The following is a 19,641-nucleotide window of genomic DNA, read 5'->3' on the forward strand; positions in this document are numbered from 1 at the left end:
TCTGTATACTTCTGGCCCTTCTTTGGACACTGTGTTAACTACCCTCCAGACGAGCTTCAATGCCATACAACTCTCCTTCCGTGGCCTCCAACTGCTCTTAAATACGAGTAAAACGAAATGCATGCTCTTCAACCGATTGCTGCCTGCACCTGCCCGCCCGTCTAGCATCACTAGTCTGGACGGTTCTGTCTTAGAATATGTGGACAACTACAAATACCTAGGTGTCTATTTCTACTTTGCACTTTCTTCCACTGCAAATCTACCATTCCAGTGTTTTACTTGCAATATTGCATGTACTTCGCCACCATGGCCTTTTTTTGCCTTTACCTCCCTTATCTCACCTCATTTGCTCACATTGTATATAGACATCTTTTCTACTGTATTATTGACTGTATGTTTGTTTTACTCCATGTGTAACTCTGTGTTGTTGTATGTGTCAAACTGCTTTGCTTTATCTTGGCCAGGTCACAATTGTAAATGAGAACTTGTTCTCAACTTGCCTCCCTGGTTAAATAAGGGTGAAAAAAAATAAGTAGGCCATGTGACAGCCCAGCAACTTTTAGAAAAAACACTTTATATTGGAGATGGCTATGCATATTCATGTTATAAGGCTAGTAGCATAGTGTAACCCGCCATTGAATACCCGAGATTGACGTCATCAACCCACATCAAATACTCAAAAACAGATTACAATAATGAGATGTCTCCACCAATCCAAATAAAGGCGGGAGCTAGACAGCCCACCGTGCCGCTTTGTGGACAACGACATTGTTAAGGTAGAGAGACGTATATCTTGTCAGTATATCCATAATCTTTGGTAGGGACATCCCAAGGATCCTGGATAGCACTAAACGTGTTGATCCAGAGATAAACTATACAAAATAAATAATTCAACAAAAAAATATTTACAATGTTTTTAAACAAAATGTTAGTTTTTCCAGCTGGATTAACATTATTGACCCTTCATTAAACGACAAGGGCAATGCTCAGGATGTAATAATGTAAAGTGAACTCCTGATAATCAAAATGTTCAGGTTTTCTGCATGTTCAGCATTAGTGCAGGCACTTTGAACAGTCCCAAGTCGTTGCATTTACCAGGGAGTCAAACTAAGAAAATACGTTTGAATACATTTAAAACTGATACCAACGTACCACAACTGACCATGGTCTTAACCAGTAGAGAACAATGTCTGTTTGAGAGACTTTTTTAATAGAAAACAAATGTAGACAACTCTTGGTTCTGAAATCTAACTTTGTTTTATGAAACATTCTTCACCAACATAACTTTACAAAAGAAAAACAACAAATCAAGAGGAACCATTTCTTCAGCAAAATTTCTGATAAAAAAATATTGAAACAGGAGTCTTTGTGTACTGCGCACTGGTGTGTGTGTGTGTGTGTGTGTGTAAGTAAGCGAGAGAGAATCCATAGGATGTCACAGAATCTGGTAGGTCAGAATGTCCGCTGCGTCCCATGTTTCAGTAGCCTCCATGTCCACTTCCCTTATTTGGGGCATTTGAGATACTTATTTTTTGTGTCTGGCGTTTGAGGAAAATCTTTGTTTGTGGCTGGTATTTGAGCCAATTCTTTGTTTGTGTCTGTATTTTGGCAGCTTTGTTTATCCTCCTCTTCTTGGGCTTGCAACTACAGTGTGATTTCTTTGCCTGTTGTGTTTCGCGCTTCTGAGATGGTTCATTGTTTGTTCTTTTTTGGGATGTTTGAGCAAGTTTCTTTATTGTCTTTCCTTTTGGAGGCTTTGGTTCTTCAGCTGGTGTTTTCCAAAGGACCAGCAAAGTCCTGAGGAGACATGGGGGAACAGTGAGACATGGGCAGACGTTTTTCCTGGTCAAGTCATGTGGTCAAGGAAAGACTCTGGGCACTACTAATCAGCAGGAACAACTCTGGGCCCTGCACATGAGGAGGAGAGCAAGACATATTTTTTAGCTTATAAGCAGATGTTCAAAGACATCTGGAGGACTAGAGGATTACTAAACACTGACGTCTGTCCTCTGTAGTAGCCTCTGTCTTTGCACGTTGTGGTTGGTCAGATGCATAACATCATACAGTACCATGTAAAAGTTTGGATACCTACTCATTCAAGGGTTTTTCTTTATTTTTTACTATTTTCTACATTGTAGAATAATAGTAAAGACATCAAAACTATGAAATAACACATGGAATAATGTAGTAACCTTGACCGCATTGCTACCAAAGCATTCTGCAGCGATACACCATCCCATCTGGTTTGTGGGACTATCACTTGTTTTTCAACAGGACAATGACCCAAAACACACCTCCAGGCTGTGTAAGGGCTATTTGACCAAGGAGGAGTGTGATGGTGCTGCATCAGATGACCTGGCCTCTACAATCACCCAACCTCAACCCAATTGAGATAGTTTGGGATGAGTTGGACCACAGAGTGAAGGAAAAGTGGCCAACAAGTGCTCAGAATATGTGGGAACTCCTTCAAGACGGTTGGAAAAGCATTCCTCATGAAGCTGGTTGAGAGAATGCCAAGAGTGTGAAAAGCTGTCATCAAGGCAAAGGCAGGCAACTTTCAATAATCTAAAATCTAAAATATATTTTGATTTGTTTAACAGTTTTTTTGGTTACAACATGATTCTATTTGTGTTATTTCATAGTTTTTTTTATATCTATTCTACAATGTAAAAAATAGTAAAAATAAAGAAAAACCCTTGAATGGGTAGGTGTCCAAATATTTGACTGGTACTGTATGTCTTAGGGACTTTTCTGCTGAATGGACACATAAGGGATTAGGGAAGGGATATCTTCCGCTACCTCTCTTATCAACTGAGGTGCATGAGGACAATGGAACCAATGCGTTTCGGCTTTTGGCTTTCATGGTTTTTACAGAATTAAAACAGAATGTGGCTTTTATACATTTCATGAGAGCTTAGGAACATTTCGGGTAATTCTGACCTCATATAGCTAATTTTTGCATTATACAGGCAAGCTTTTATGTTGTTTAAAAGACACTCATGGCTTCGGTTGGTCAGAGGAGGTCCCGGGGGTGGGGTCTGTGTCTGGCTGAGGGGGTTGTGGACTGGAGGTCTCAGGGGTTGGAGTCTGGTCTGTGTCTGGCTGAGGGGGTTGTGGACTGGAGGTCTCAGGGCCAGGGGTTGGAGTCTGGTCTGTGTTTGATGGTTCAGTGGTGGAGGAAACTTCTCGTCTCCTTCCTCTGTCTGATTCCATTCTGTTCTCCGCACCCTGGAACACACACATCATCACATCAACTACACTCATAACATTTAGTGTGTGTGTGTGTGTGTGTGTACACGTACCCTGTTGCCGATGTGCCTGTGGCAGTTGGACATGGGGGAATGGCTGTGGCTCCGATGCAAACAGTAGTCTGCTGCAGTTCTGGCAACATGGAACTAGTCACCCCAGGCTGTAGTGGGTTTTAAACGTGCTTTTAGAACAGCCCTGTCTCCAAATCTCCTATCCCAGAAAGGACTGGACAAAGTTACATGCAGACACATTAGTCTTGAGGATAATAGCCAGGAGCTGCCCTATCCTCTGGTTGATGATATCCTTGCCCTCTGATGACGTCCTGTTTTAGATAGAACATGACAGAAGGTCAAATACAAAGAAATGATGAATACCCGTTCATAACTTTGATGTGCTCCCACTGTAATTTAGTAACCCTTTACGCTCGTACCTGTATACGGGTTGAAAATGTAACGCAGTAGTTGTACAGTAACATGCTATAAATGACGTGTAAGGGGTGTCGTGAGAGAGAGACCAAGGCGCAGCGGGTACCTGAATACTCATACTTTAATATTATTATTTAAAGTGAGTAACTGGAAAAAACAAGAAACAGAACGACAGCTAACAGATTTGCAGGCTAAACAAACAGCAGTGCAAATACAACTACCCACAAAAACCCAAACCAAACACACACCTATATATAGGACTCTCAATCAGAGGCAACTAGAAACACCTGCCTCCAATTGAGAGTCCAACACCCAAACCTAAACATGGAAAAACTAAATAGACAGAATGTAGAATTACATACAAAACACAAATCCTCTGCCACGTCCTGACCAAAACTAATACAATTACTCCCTCTGCTGGTCAGGACGTGACATGACGTCAGAGCTCAGGCTCTGTGTTTCACAGCGCTGTATGGGTTTTGACTGACAGCCGTTCTGAACTTCAGCACCGCACACGACAAGAAGTTGCCACCAACCCTCCTGCTAATTGGGCAACTTTTGCACATTTCTTGTTATCGGAGTGAGGGAAATGCTGTAAATTAAGAGTCTATATTTTGAAAGATGAGATGTTCAATATTATAGAAAATACCGATTTTATGTGATAGAAGCAAACCAAACATCCAAACGTCCAAATGTGCACTTCGCATTTCCATATCAAAAAACTCATGTCATATATAGTGTCAATGTTTATGATCACTATGCTTGATGTACAGTTACAAGAATGACATGGCATCATACCCTGGGTTGTTCTGAACAGAATGAGCCTGTTTGTCTATTGTGAAGAAAATTGGCTTCAGAACACGCACCTGAACGCACTCATGACTCCTTTCTATCTGCACCAACATTTATCTGAATTGCCCTGTGAAAGCCTAACACTGTAAGATCATATTTTATAACTTTATAACATGTAGGCAATAGAACAAGCTTTCTACCTGACCCAGATTTGATTTATAATGAGCGATTTTTGGGTAGACAACATCACACAATTGGGAAAAAAAAGACTCTTCCAGTCATAAAAGTGCATTGAAATTACTTGGGAACTGTGCACACTTTGGAGAGGTGTGTGGCCACTTGGTCCTCTTACTCAAATCCTTGTAATGTTTTGTCTTATGTTGCACCTACCACACATTTTCCAGAAATATTCTTATCATATTACTGAATGTCTCCAGAATATTTTCAGATTATGTTATCAACAAATGCGGCGAAAAGTACAGTGAATGACAAATGCACAAAATCAACAGTGTAATGTTTGGGTTCAGTCTTGTGTCAGGGGAACTGTTGTGTCCTCAACTTTGGTCTAATAACTTTCCCATATTCTCCAAACTGTTCCATTCCAATTGCTACCATGCTTTGCATATTTCTTCTGTATGAAACATTTACATTTAGCCCTATCCATATAGGCCAATTCCCACAAGTGTAAAAGGTTAAGACACAATAACAGACAACTTTTAATACTGAGATACAGTTGAAGTCGGAAGTTTACATACACTTACATGCTGACCAGACCGGACACGTTGCATGCGCGAGCGTTGCAAAATACATTTAGAAATCCATGTTATTCAATTATTGCACCCACACTGCTCGCGCGCGCCAACGAGCGTCTGCATTGCCAAGGGCTAAAATAGAACTCCTTTCTATTTCTGATGCGGATCGCACTGCAAGTCCTGCCTCTCCCATCTCCTCATTGGTTTATAGAAGCAGGTACCCACGTGCCATCTCCTCATTGGTTATACCCACGTGGGTGATTGAAAGACTAATTGTTGCTGGTTGTCGTGGTAATACTATGAAAGTGTAGATGCCAATAACCATATAATTTCAAAAATGAAAAAGCCTGGAAGTAGGAGAGATGACCAGAAATGATTCGGTTGGCCGTTTTATGTATGGATTAATTGTCGGAGTAGAGGACCTTGTGCATTTCAGGTAAAGTAACAACTCAATGTTTATATCCCAGGACAAATTAGCTAGCAACAGCAAGCTAGCTAAATAGGACAAATTAGCTAGCAAGTGCAAGCTAACTAGCTAAATTGCCATACATGTTTAATGCATTTCGACCTGTCCCCAAATTAATGTCATTGCTTCAGAGTTTGTTTTGATATTTTAACCTGCATGTCGTGATCGCGTTTGGTGTAGGGGGACAAAATAAATGTATGCACGATAGCGCATGCGCGCAGCCGGTTTGGGTTATATGTTAGGTTGGAGTCATTTAAACTAATTTTTCAACCACTCCACAAATTTCTTGTTAACAAACTATAGTTTTGGCAAGTCAATTAGGACATCTACTTTGTGCATGACACAAGTAATTTTGCCAACAATTGTTTACAGACAGATTATTTCACTTATAATTCACTGTATCACAGTTCCAGTGGGTCAGAAGTTGACTGTGCCTTTAAACAGCTTGGAAAATTCCAGAAAATGATGTCATGGCTTTAGAAGCTTCTGATAGTCTAATTGACATAATTTGAGTCAATTGGAGGTGTACCTGTGGATGTATTTCAAGGCCTACCTTCAAACTCAGTGCCTCTTAGCTTGACATCATGGGAAAATCAAAAGAAATCAGCCAAGACCTCAGAAAACAAATTGTAGACCTCCACAAGTCTGGTTCATCCTTGGGAGCAATTTCCAAATACCTGAAGGTACCACGTTCATCTGTACAAACAATAGTATGCAAGTATAAACACCATGGGACCACGCAGCCGTCTTACCGCTCAGGAAGGAGACGCGTTCTGTCTCCTTGAGATGAACGTACTTTGGTGCAAGAAGTGCAAATCAATCCCAGAACAACAGCAAAGGACCTTGTGAAGATGCTGGAGGAAACTGGTACAAAAGTATCTATATCCACAGTAAAACGAGTCCTATATCGACATAACCTGAAAGGCCGCTCAGCAAGGAAGAAGCCACTGCTCCAAAACCGCCATAAAAAAGCCAGACATTGGTTTGCAACTGCACATGGGGACAAAAATTGTACTTTTGGAGAAATGTCCTCTGGTCTGATGAAACAAAAATAGAACTGCTTGGCCATAATGACCATTGTTATGTTTGGAGGAAAAAGAGGGAGGCTTGCAAGCCGAAGAACACCATCCCAACCGTGAAGCACGGGGGTGGCAGCTTCATGTTGTGGGGGTGCTTTGCTGCAGGAGGGACTGGTGCACTTCACAAAATAGATGGCATCATGAGGAAAGAAAATTATGTGGATATATTGAAGCAACATCTCAAGACATCAGTCAGGAAGTTAAAGCTTGGTCGCAAATGGGTCTTCCAAATGGACAATGACCCCAAGCATACTTCCAAAGTTGTGGCAAAATGGCTTAAGGACAACAAAGTCAAGGTATTGGAATGTCCATCACAAAGCCCTGACCTCAATCCCATAGAAAATGTGTGGGCAGAACTGAAAAAGTGTGTCTGAGCAAGGAGGCCTACAAGCCTGACTCAGTTACACCAGCTCTGTCAGGGGGAATGGGCCAAAATTCACCCAACTTATTCTGGGAAGCTTGTGGAAGGCTACCTGAAACGTTTGACCCAAGTTAAACAATTTAAAGGCAATGCTACCAAATACTAATTGAGTGTATGTAAACTTCTGACCCACTGGGAATGTGATGAAAGAAATAAAAGCTGAAATAAATCTCTCTACTATTATTCTGACATTTCACATTCTTAAAATAAAGTGACAATCCTAACTTACCTAAGACAGGGCATTTTTACTAGGATTAAAACTAAGTTTAAATGTATTTGGCTAAGGTGTATGTAAACTTCTAACTTCAACTGTATTTGTTGGGTTCAAAGGCCAGTAGTTGGAACATGACAACTGACTTCAAACATATTCCTGAACTAGGCTCAAGGGATTTTCCTGGTCATGTCACGTCAATCTCCTGGGTCCAGTTTTTAAAATATTTTCTAATCAGATTTCAGCAATCAGATTTGAATAAATGTTCAATTACATTCTGATTCTCTGGATAGTGATTCGCTTTGGTAATCCAATCTTACCTTTAATCATACTTCAAAGTTGTTTTAGCGTTTTTCAAAACTCGAAAGGTAGTTGTTTGTATAGTTTTGATGTCGAAAATCTGGATAATCGTGATCCCACTGGAAGGGTGGATTTAGAAAGATGAAAGGCAGTATAGGTATATGGTCAGTTGTTACATTGAGAAATGTCAAATAAATCCATGTACTCACTTAAAGGTGATATGCAGGCTCTATTTTATTTTACTTCGGGATTTTGGCAATGAGGCCCCTTATCTACTTCCCCAAAGTCAGATGAACTCATGGATACCATTTTTTTGTCTCTGTCCAGTATGAAGGAAGTTAGAGGTAGTTTCGTGAGCCAATGCTAACTAGTGTTAGCACAATGACTGAAAGTCTATGTTACTATTATCATTTACATTTTACATTTAAGTAATTTAGCAGACGCTCTTATCCAGAGCGACTTACAAATTGGATACTAGCAGTTACCATAGACTTCCAGTCATTGTGCTAGCTAGAAACTTATTTCAAACTGCACGCAGAGACATAAAATGGTATCCACGAGTTAATCTGACTCTGGGAAAGTAGATAAAGGGTTTCTGCCAAAAACCCGAAGTATCCCTTAAGGCACGGACAAACCATTAGGATTGTCTGGTTGCTGGCTGTTTGTAAATTTGTAAAGCCAGTGCAAACCAATTCTGATCTACACTGAACAAAAATATAAACACAACATATAAAGCATTGGTCCCATGTTTCATGAGCTGAAATAAAATATCCCAGAAATGTTCCATATGCACAAAAAGCTTATTTCTCTAAAATGTTGGGCACAAATGTGTTTACATCCCTGCATTTCTCCTTTGCCAAGATAATCCACCAGGTGTGGCACGTCAAGACGTTGATTAAACAGCATGATCATTACACAGGTGCACCTTGTGCTGGGGACAATAAAAGGCCATTCTAAAATGTGCACACAAGACAATCCCACAGATTGAGGGATTGTGCAATTGGCATGCTGACTGCAGGAATGTACACCAGAGCTGTTGCCAGAGAATTTAATGTTAATTTCTCTACCAACATTGTTCAACCGGCCGCACAACCGCAGACTACGTGTAACCAGGTTAGCCCAAAACCTACACATCCGGCTTCTTCACCTGCAGAATCGTCTGATACCAGCCACCTGGACAGCTGATGAAACTGGGTTTGTATAACCAAAGAATTTCTGCACAAACTGTCAGAAACCGTCTCAGGGAAGTTCATCTGATGCTCGTCGTCCTCACCAGGGTCTTTACCTGACTGCCGTTCGTCATCGTAACCGACTTCAGTGGACAAATGTACATATTACCTCAACTAACCGGTGCCCCCGCACATTGACCCTGTACCGGTAGCCCCCTGTATATAGTATCACTTTTGTTATTTCACTGCTGCTCTTTAATTACTTGTTACTTTTATTTGTTATTCTTATCTGTATTTTGTTTTAACTGCATTGTTGGTTAGGGGCTAAGCATGTGACTAATAAAATTTGATTTGATTTGAAATGCCCACCTTCAATGGCCACTGGCACACTGGAGAAGTGTGCTCTTCACGGATTAATCACAGTTTCAATTGTACCGGGCAGATGGCAGACAGCGTGTATGGTGGCGTATGGGCGTGCGATTTGCTGATGTCAACGTTATGAACAGAGTGCCCCATGGTGGCGGTGGGGTTATGGTATGGGCATAAGCTATGGACAACGAACACAATTGTATTTTATCGATGGTAATTTGAATGCAAAGAGAGATACCATGAAGAGATCCTGAGGCCCATTGTCGTGGGATTCATCCACCGCCATCACCCCATGTTTCAGCATGATAATGCACGGTCCCATGTCACAAGGACCTGTACACAATTCCTGGAAGATGAAAATGTCACAGTTCTTCCATGGCCTGCATACTCACCAGACATTGTTTCAGTATGATATGTTGGATAAAGGAATAAAGACAGACACCATTGTCAAGTTCAATAACCTTGTTGAAGCATTGTACAAATCCCTACATGTGGAGTCCGGGGAACAGTCCGGCTAGTCGATTATCTATCAACTAGACTCCGTAACATCATCCTTTTCAATAGAAAGTGCAAACATAACGACATAACATTAAGTTCTTAACAGTCAAGTCATAACAATTGAAAAAGCATGACATTTAATTTTTTACCTCAGTTGTCATCTTCCTATTTTTTAATTTAATTTCAAGTTAACAGTCTTTTGCTTACAGAGTAAGCCTGTCCGGTGGCTTGCACAGCCGACCCACCCGTGAGTAAGTATTGGCTCTGACAGGGGTGGGATTAGGGCCATGAGCTGAAGAGCTTGGTGGGGTAGAAGCCTCACCTTCAGTTGGCTCATGTCTCAATTCTGCGCCCCCTTACCGTTAGGCCTGGACTGTGATCCAGCTCATCTAGGTGAGTGTATGGTGTGTTCTGGTTTGTCTGCTCTGCCACGTGCAGATCCACCCGATTGCGATAGAGGGAGCCACCAACATCCACCAAGTAAGAACGTGGTGCAACTCTGTAGGCACGTGCCCAGCCTCCAAAGTTCTGTGTGGTCTCCCGGCAGCGGTTTCATCCTTATCGTTTCACCCACCTCCAGCTCTGGTAGGTCTCAAGCAGTCCGGTCGTAGAAGCACTTAACGAGCTGCTTTCTGTGACGCAGTTTGTCCGTGACCCCAACCATGATGCAGGGCTCAAGTAGCTTGTTAGCTACGGGGATGGTAGTCTTCAGACGTCTGGACAGAAGGCGTTGTGCTGGGCTGCTGTCCATGTATTCGGTGGGTGTGTTCCACCACTGTAAGATCGCTTTCCGTGGGTCGTTGCTGTCACGTAAGGCCCTGCTTAACAGTATTTTTGCAATCTAGACAGCTGACTCTGCCTTGCCATTTGCTTTTGGGTGTCTTGGAGAGGAGGTCACGTGATCAAACTCCCATTCTGAGGCGAAACGCTTGAACTGTGCAGTGAATTGGGGGCCATTGTCCGTGATGACCTTGTCAGGCTGACCTTGCCTTGCAAACTACGCCTTGGAGTGCTTTATAACCGTGTCTGCAGACAAGTCAGGGAGCAATTCAATTTCCCAAAAGTCAGAGTAGTGATCAACAATTAGAAGATAGTCCTTTTATTTGTGGCTGAATAAGTCCATGCTGATGATTTGCCAGGCCCTTGTGGGCAGTTTGTGTGACATCATGGTTTATTTTTGCTGTTCATGAGCGTACTAGTTGCATGTGGTACAGCTGCTGACAAAGTCTTTAATTTCTGCTTGCATGTTTGGCCAGTATAATGTTTCACGAGCCTGGCGGTAGCATGCGTCACCTCCAACGTGACTGGAGTGTAAGCATCTCTGGATGTAGTGATTTGGGAATAATGACCTTCTGACCTCTGAACAAGACACAATTCTGCACACTGATCTCATCTCTAAAGGTCCAGTATTCTCTCACTGTGAAAGGTGTCTCCTCTTTCAGGTACGGCCAACCTGCGAGAGCCATGGACTTTAGTGACTGTAAGTGTTCGTCCTTGTCAGTGTGTTGCCTGATCTGGGCTAGGCATTGATCTGTGACGTTTAAGTAGTCTGCCTGATTGATCTGTTGAACATCTTGTTGTTCCTGCTGTAGCGAACAGATGGCATGCCGCTGATAGGCAGTGCCTCTGCCTGTACATTGTGCTGTTGCCCTGCTCAGTGTGTCGCTGATTTATATCTCTGGTCCTGGCTTGTAGATGACCTTCAGGCAGTAGATTTGCAGAGTCAGGAGCATGCTTTGAAGCCACAAGGGTGCGTTGAGGAGAGGTTTACTGAATATGGCAATGGGTGGTTTGTGGTCAGTTTCAGCGGTGACCAGCTCTCGACCATATAAGTAGTGATGTAAGCGCTGGCAGGAGAAGACGATGCTGAGGCACTCTTTCTCAATTTGTGCATAGTTTTGTTCGGTGGGGGTGAGCGCTCTCGAAGCAAACGCAATGGGCTGCATAAGGCAGCATCCAAGTCCCCTTTGGCTGGAGTCGTTCTGGATTGTGACAGGCTTCGTGACGTCGTAGTAGCACAACACTGGCATGGACGAAGCCAGAGATTTCATCTCCACTGCGGCCTCGTGTTTGGGTAGCCAGTGCCATGGAGTGTCTTTGTCCAGCAACCGGTGCAGAGGCTCACAGACTGCTGATAGGTGTGGCATGAACTTTGCAAAATAGTTTGCAAAGACGATGAGACGCTGTACTCCTTTTGCATCAGACGGGTTTGGCATGTCGAGGATCGTTGTGACCGTGTCTGGTTCCGACTTCAGACCTTTGGCTGAGAGAATGTGGCCATGGAAGTGGACGTCTTTCACCTTGAACTGCAGCTTCTTCAGGCCAAGACGAAGCTTAACTGATCGGCAGCGCTCCATCAGTGCCATGAGCGTTCTGCTTCTTCGTCTGTGTCACCACAGCCTACAATCAGGACATCATTGGCGAAGGGTTCAATGCCCTTGAGCCCAGCCAGTAACTCGGGCTGCTTGCGTTGGTATACCTCAGGCGCCACTGAGACACCAAACGGGAGCTTGAGCCAGCGTTTCCGACCCCATGGGGTCCAGAAGGTAGTCATGAAGCTGCTTTCTTCGTCCAGCTTGCATTGAAGGAATGCATCTCGGGCATCCACCAAGGTGAAAATCCTGGCCTTGGGAAGCTTGTAGAGGACATCCTCTAGTGTTGGCATTATGTAGTGGGATCGTTTCAGTACTTGGTTCAGATGATTTGGGTCGATGCAGACCCTCAGCTACTCTGTTTTTTTTCACTATGACCATATTGCTGATCCAGTCAGTTGGTTCAGTCACAGATGTCATGTGGCCATCGGCCTCATACTTGCCCAGCTGGGCCTTCACAGCCACTTCATTGCAATGGGCACATTGCAAGGAGCACACTGGACTGGAGTGACGCTCTCATCCAATTCAAAGTGTACCTCCCCAGGCACTGATTCAATGGGCCTGTTGAATACATCGTCATATCTGCTGAGTAGTTGTTCTTTGGACAGGGGTCCATGCTGGACATGCTCCACAATGTGCAGGTCATTTGGTAAGATGAACTGCATCAGTCCCAGGCATGCGCATGTAGAGCCTGAGAGGAGAGGATGTTGACTAGTTTTCACAATCTCAAACTCCAGCTTGTGTTTGCGTCCCTGAATAACACATTCGGTCTCAGGACAACAACCTATCCCTCAATGTGAACAAGACAAAGGAGCTGATCTTGGACTATAGGAAAAGGAAGGCAGAATAGGCCCCCATTAACATCGACGTGGCTGAAGTGGAGCGTGTCGAGAGTTTCAAGTTCCTTGGATTCCACATCACCAACGAACTATCATGGTCCAAACACACAAAGACAGTTGTGAAGAGGGCATGACAACACCTTTTCCCCCACAGGAGACTGAAAAGATCCTCAAAAAGTTCTATAGCTGCAACATCGAGACGCATCCTGAGCGGTTGTATCACCACCTGGTATGGCAACTGCTCGACATCTGACCGTAAGGCACTACAGAGGGTGGCCACTATTTACATTGACCCCCCTTTGTTTTTACACTGCTGCTACTCGCTGCTAGTCACTTTACAAATTACCTCGACTAACCATATTGACTCGGTACCGGTACCCCCTGTATATAGCCTCGTTAGTGTTATGTCATTTTATTGTGTTACTTTTAGAAAAAAAATTCTCGCTTTAGTTTATTTAGTAAATATTGTCTTAGCTCTATTTCTTGAACTGCATTGTTGGTTAAGGGCTTGTAAGTAAGCGTTTCACTGTTAGGTCTACACCTGTTGTATTCGGCACATGTGACAAACAAATTGATTTGAGTTGAACAGGGCTTGAACCTCTAGACCAGGGGTATTCAAATCTTACCCTATGATGTCCGGATTAGAGGGAAGCAGTGGAACTGGCTTTGAGGTCCAGATTCGAATTTGAGGACCCTACACTTTGTGACTGTCAGTGTCAACCCAACACCCCTAGCTACTCCATGGGGTCACAACTTCTTAATATGAAATATAATATTTGTTCAAAAACACACAGGGCATGGTTTGACAGAATAAATACTATTTTCATGCTCCACTCTGAAATGGTAGCCTAGGTAGTGGTGGGGAATCGACTCCAAAATAATAGATTCCTCGACTCCTTGCCCGTAGACTCCTGGTGTGAGGCTTTGACTCCAGCTGGAATCGACTCCTCAACTCCTAAAAATCATTATTTTTCCAATGGAGGAAGCTAGTTGTCGCAGTCTACTTTTTGAACAGAAACTATCGCATCTTTCACAACAAATAACGAGTGAGCTAGCGAGGGAGAGAGAGAGAGAGAAATGGGAAGGGCCCAGCCAGGCACTAGACATGTTGGCCACCAGGCAGAGAGTCAGAACCGTGCATCGGTAATCAAAACATGTAGGCAATGTCTTGTGTAAATTCACTAAAGTAGGGGCTATCAATGAGTAGGCTGAGCTATTCTACATGCAACAGACCGAGACCAAACACACACTAGCGTTTTTCATAGTGAAGAGAAAGAGCTGGCGAGCCACTGGCGGACAGAGAGGATCGGGGCAGACAGACAGACAGTCAGAACCGTGCGCATAGGCTAAATCTTGGTTATCTGTACCTCACAATGCCTCGTTAATTTACCAAACGTATATATTATATATATATATCAATGAGTATGGTTAAGCTATTCTCCATAGTGCCAGTGAATTGAAGTTGAACATCACCAAATGTTTCAATTTAATTAGGCCTAAATGTGGAGAATGCCCAGCAAAACCAACAGTGAAGCCACCGTCAGTAGGCCGAGTAACTGTTGGCACTCTAACACCGACATGGCTCATCCAACCTGGAAATGGTTGAGGTATGATAGGATTTTGTTACTCTCACCAGAGGGAGACGTGCCCTCATGAGAGTCGAGTCTATGGACATCCCGAGGTAGATCACCTTCCGTGAGGGGGTCAGGTGAATCTTCTCCTTGTTTAGGGTAATTCCCAGAACTCAAATGTGCTTCAAGAGGGTCCTTGTGTCCGTTGGATGGGGCAGACTATCCAATCGTCCAGGCAGTTACTCCTCCAGTAGAATGTGCCACCACAGCAAAAGGCAAAGGCCAGCTGAAATGCTGCAGGAACAGTGTCCACCATCCAATGTGAGAGTCCAGTCATATAGACCCCAACACAGAACTTTCACCATAGTAAACAAAAACTGATAAAGCTTTCTTATTGCCTGCGACTGTGAAAAGAGTCCATTGTCCTAGCCGGGCACAACACACTGGGGAAAGCCCCTAGTTCATCCGCAACAGCGAGAGGGGCGTATGTGGACAACTATAATGGCCGGTTAACGTGTCTGTCAGACAGAACCCTTGGCCAGAATGAGGGGTTAGGATGTAGGTTGATGCTCCTTCATCTGAACTCATTCAGAAACAATCAGTCAACCAGGGCGTCAACACTAGACCCTGAGACATTTGAGGCGCCAGAACAATAGCGGTGGCCAGCATCGGAATTGGGGTTCGTAGCTTTCCATCACTGTATTCAGTGCCCATGGGGACTCCACTTGCCTCTCTCAGTTTGGCCTTTGGGCCTGTGAGAAGCTGCAAATGCCAGCGGCAAGCACCTCAGGATGACTGCAGAGTGCCACCCTTCTTAGATGCAGTCCGCTGCCTGTGGGCAGGGACACCTCGCATTTCACAAGGCAAAAAGCCATACTGGAAATGGTAGTTTCTCTCTGTGGGAAGAAGAGATGGGTAGAGTTTACCCCTGCAGTGTAACAATAGAATATGGCAACCCCAGCTACACACTGCGTAAGACCAGCAGTGTAATGTAGCTGTTATGGGAGTTTCTAAGGGAAACTAGGATAGGAACTATAGGAAACCCAGCTATATACTTAACCCTCAGTGTAATATAGGAAACCCAGCTATATACTGAAACCATCAGTGTAATATAGGAAACCCAGCTATATACTGAAACCCTCAGTGTAATATAGGAAAACCATCTATATACTGAAACCATCAGTGTAATATAGGAAACCCAGTTATATACTGAAACCATCAGTGTAATATAGGAAAACCATCTATATACTGAAACCATCAGTGTAATATAGGAAACCCAGTTATATACTGAAACCCTCAGTGTAATATAGGAAACCTAGCTATATACTGAAACCCTCAGTGTAATATAGGAAACGCAGCTATATACTGAAACCCAGTTATATACTGAAACCCTCAGTGTAATATATGAAACCCATATATATACTGAAACCCTCAGTGTAATTGAGTTGAGTTTCCAAGTGAAACTAGCTAGGATAGTTACTGTATGTACTGTAAAGTAGAGTAACAGAAACTATCATTCACCAAACCAGCTATGCACTGTGTGAAAAAAGCAGTGTAATATAGCTGTAATGTGAGTTTCAAGGGGAGACTAGGATAGTTACTGTCTTAACTGTAAGTACAACAGAAAACGAGTAACCTCAGCTACACACTGTGCAAGACCGCAGTGTAATAGCTGAAAAATGAGTTTCCAAGGGAAACTAGGATAGTCACTGGAAACTAGCATAGTTACTGTATGTAGCCTACTGTAAGTAGTGCAACATAAAAACTATAGTAAACCCAGCTACACAGTAGTGTAATAGAGCTGTCAGTGTCAAATTAAGGGATAGTTACTGTATGTACTGTAAAGTAGTGCAACAGAACTATAGTAAACACAGCTACAAACTGAACCCCTCAGTGTAATAGAGCTGAGATGTGTTTCCATGGGAAACTACATTGGACAAAAATATAAACACAAGTAAAGTGTTGGTCCCATGTTTTATGAGCTGATATAAAAGATCCCAGAAGAAATGTTCACTAACAGGGACACAACATTTGGGAGAAATTAGCTTTTTGTGCATATGGAAAATTCCTGGTATATTTTATTTCAGCACATGAAACATGGGACCAACACTGTACATGTCGCGTTTATATTTTTGTTCAGTATTATTAAGCCAAGTGTTAACTGCCTGACGGTGAAGGGCATTCTACCTCACACACGTATATAACTTATTTATTGCTTTATACGTGTGGGTCGAATCTAACTCACGTCATGTTTATAGCTTATCTCGTTATATGCGTGGGAGTTCAAATTGGCAGGATTTAAGGGAATATGCTTTGTCATGCAATGGTCCCCTCTCGTTAAACTAGCTACTTTGCATAGCTCGTTCCCCGTTGAACACACAAGAGTTTAGGCAAGATGGCTGCGCCCTGTGAGAGATGAAACCACAGAACAATGAGATTTCAATTGAATTGTATAAATGTGAAGCATCCGCTTGATATGGTTGTGAGAGGAAGTCCATTGGCGTGCAGTGGGAGAATATGGATTTTGGCCAACATTCTGCAAAATTTCTCATCGATGAAACATTTGATCTCAATACAGTTTTCTGTCCCCAAAAGTAGACAATGTTATGAACAGAGTGGACTAAGATTTGTACACTTTACCCTTTGCAAAAGTTTCTAAAAATCGCGTTGTTCAGGAGTGTAAAGGCGAAATTAGTTATTACACACGCACACTTCATAGTCGTTCCCTAAGGGAATATATGCAAATTAGGGTAGAACGTGCCAATAGGATTTCGCTAGCTCGTGCTTGGATCTGCCCACCGTGGCTCATATGTTGCCATTTGAAACGACAGGCTGTGGTCCATCTTGGTTTAGTTATAAAAATCTTTGACGAAAGGTGGTGCGCCTCGCAACACCTAGCTCACTCTCAGGGAGAACTGCAAGCCCACAGTAGTGAAACATACAGTCTCCCGATCTGGCGTGGTAGACGCGGTCCCCGAACCCGAAGGCTAAAACCGTGAGGGTTCCGGTGTACAGATAAGTAACAAACAATTAAGACAAACCCTCAACGCCGCAATACTGGTAGACCAGAGTATCGCCCAGGTTGGTACATTGTCACAAGTAATAAAAACAAGAACCCCAAACGAGATGGCACAAACCAAACCGAATGGGGTGACAACAGAGCACCCTGATGGAGAGGTTAGTTTGCTGCTTCAAACTTGCGTGTATACACTCAGAGGTTTTAGAAAGCGAATCCGCTCTGGATTGAGCCGATAAAGGGAAGAGGTGGAAGTAGTGCGGCGGCAGCTACGGAATGTATCCTGCCGCGTGGAAAGATAACATTATTGGAGCGATCCTGTATAGTGCTACATAACACACTATGGGGACACCTATAGGCATACATCTGGCAACCGAGCACGAGTTATCAGTGTAGCCTATTATCGTCTAGACGTGGCGTTGAATTATATCCACGACCACGATAAAAACATCCAGGCTTCGATCATAAACCAATTTAACTAAAAATATATAAATAAATTAGAATTACATGGAGCAGTTTGGAGAAACTAATCATGTGTGAATTGACCACTGGAACAAAGCACATGTTTGGATAATGATGACAAAACCAACGGTTCTAGTAATACCCATCCAAATAGGACTATAACATGGCAAATAATAGGCGTGAGGCTCTCGAGTGGCGCAGCGGTCTAATCCACTGCATCTCAGTGCTACAGACACCCTGGTTCGGATCCAGGCTGTATCACAACCGACCGTGATTGGGAGTCCCATAGAGCTGCGCAACGTTGTCAGGGTTTGGCCGTCATTGTAAATAATAACTTGCATAGTTAAAATAAACACGTTTAAAACATCTGTAGAGTGCGCCGCATCATCACATGGGATCCGTCAAATCTGAACACAGCACACATCACCTATTTTCAAACAAAATAAGCCTTTTATAGGTTTAGTTGATCAGCATCATACTCATGTCAGTCCTCTAGAACGCAAACGTTGTCTTTCTAGTAGGACTCTAATAATGGAGCGGTATGTACGTATCTAACGGTAGGCTGTCATTGTAAATAATAATTTGTTCTTAACTGACTTGCCGAGTTAAATAAAGGTTAAATAAAATAAATACAATCTGTTTCAGTGTTTTGAGAGTCGAGCAAAAGTCGGAGTCGAGAGACCGATAGTGCATGGGTGCTAGATCTGAACTATCGTCTACCTAGACTATCGAAATGCGAACTGAGCGATTTTCAGCCCAGTTTTCACCAACTCGGGTAAAAAATATGACTACACTACTACTAGCTAGCAATTTTTTTTTTTTTTTTACTTTAGTCAAATATTATGATAACTAAACCCCTTCCATCTGTTGTTGAGTCACAGACAGAACAATGAGACAGATATTTCACCGGATGTATAAAAGTGAAGCCCAAATGCCAGCAGTGGCAGCAGATGGAGCAAAACGGATTTTGACCGACATTCTGCCAATTATGTAATTGATCTCAATACAGTTTTCTGTTTCCAAAACTATAATCTCTAACAGAGTGGAGTTTTTGTAGACTTTGCCCTTTGCCTACTTAAAAACAAATGGCGTTGTTTAGAACAAAGGCAAATTGAGTTATTGCACACGCGCACTTCAGAGTAGGCGTTCTCTAACGGAAATATGCAAATATATGCGACAACATTTAGCATACTAGCTCGTTCTTGGCTCTGCCCCCTTCTTGCTTGTTCTGCCCACTATGATTAATTTGCTACCATTGGAAACGACAGGCTCTGGTCTATCTTGGGTTAGTCATAAAAAATGTTGTTTAGTCGTATACATGGCTAGGATTCTTACTATTGAGATGAAGTGACAGATGTTTCAGTTTTCTAAATTCACCGTCTTTGCCTCTTATTTAAATTTCCTATCAAGAACATAATGCAACCAACAGCTAAAGACACCAGAACATAATTATTACAACAAACCTGCAGTTTCTTCCTCGTAAAAACCATTGTTGAAAACAAACCGTTCTTCTTCGTGGATGTCAATTGATGTAATCCTGCCACGCATATGGCTTTGCTGCCACCTACTGTTTTCAGAAGTACTGCAACCAAAGATTGCTGTAACCAGAGGAATAATCTTTGCTGTTATCATACAATAACTAGTATGACA

The 19,641-nt window shown here is 42.8% G+C and overlaps 1 long non-coding RNA gene across 2 annotated transcripts; it reads right to left on the reverse strand.

Annotated features, from left to right (window-relative positions):
• Positions 1-962: 962 nt before the first annotated feature.
• Positions 963-19,552, reverse strand: LOC106574523 (uncharacterized). Of its 2 annotated transcripts, XR_006759813.1 has the most exons (4): positions 19,455-19,552; positions 3,303-3,571; positions 2,941-3,228; positions 963-1,797 (listed from the first exon to the last, which is right to left on the reverse strand). It is a non-coding gene; the product is annotated as an uncharacterized lncRNA (long non-coding RNA). The 2 variants fall into 2 exon arrangements; XR_001321560.2 differs by lacking the exon at positions 963-1,797 and having other exon boundaries at positions 2,619-3,228.
• Positions 19,553-19,641: the final 89 nt, after the last annotated feature.

This window comes from Salmo salar, chromosome ssa16 (assembly GCF_905237065.1).
Source record: "Salmo salar chromosome ssa16, Ssal_v3.1, whole genome shotgun sequence".
NCBI lineage: Eukaryota > Metazoa > Chordata > Actinopteri > Salmoniformes > Salmonidae > Salmo > Salmo salar.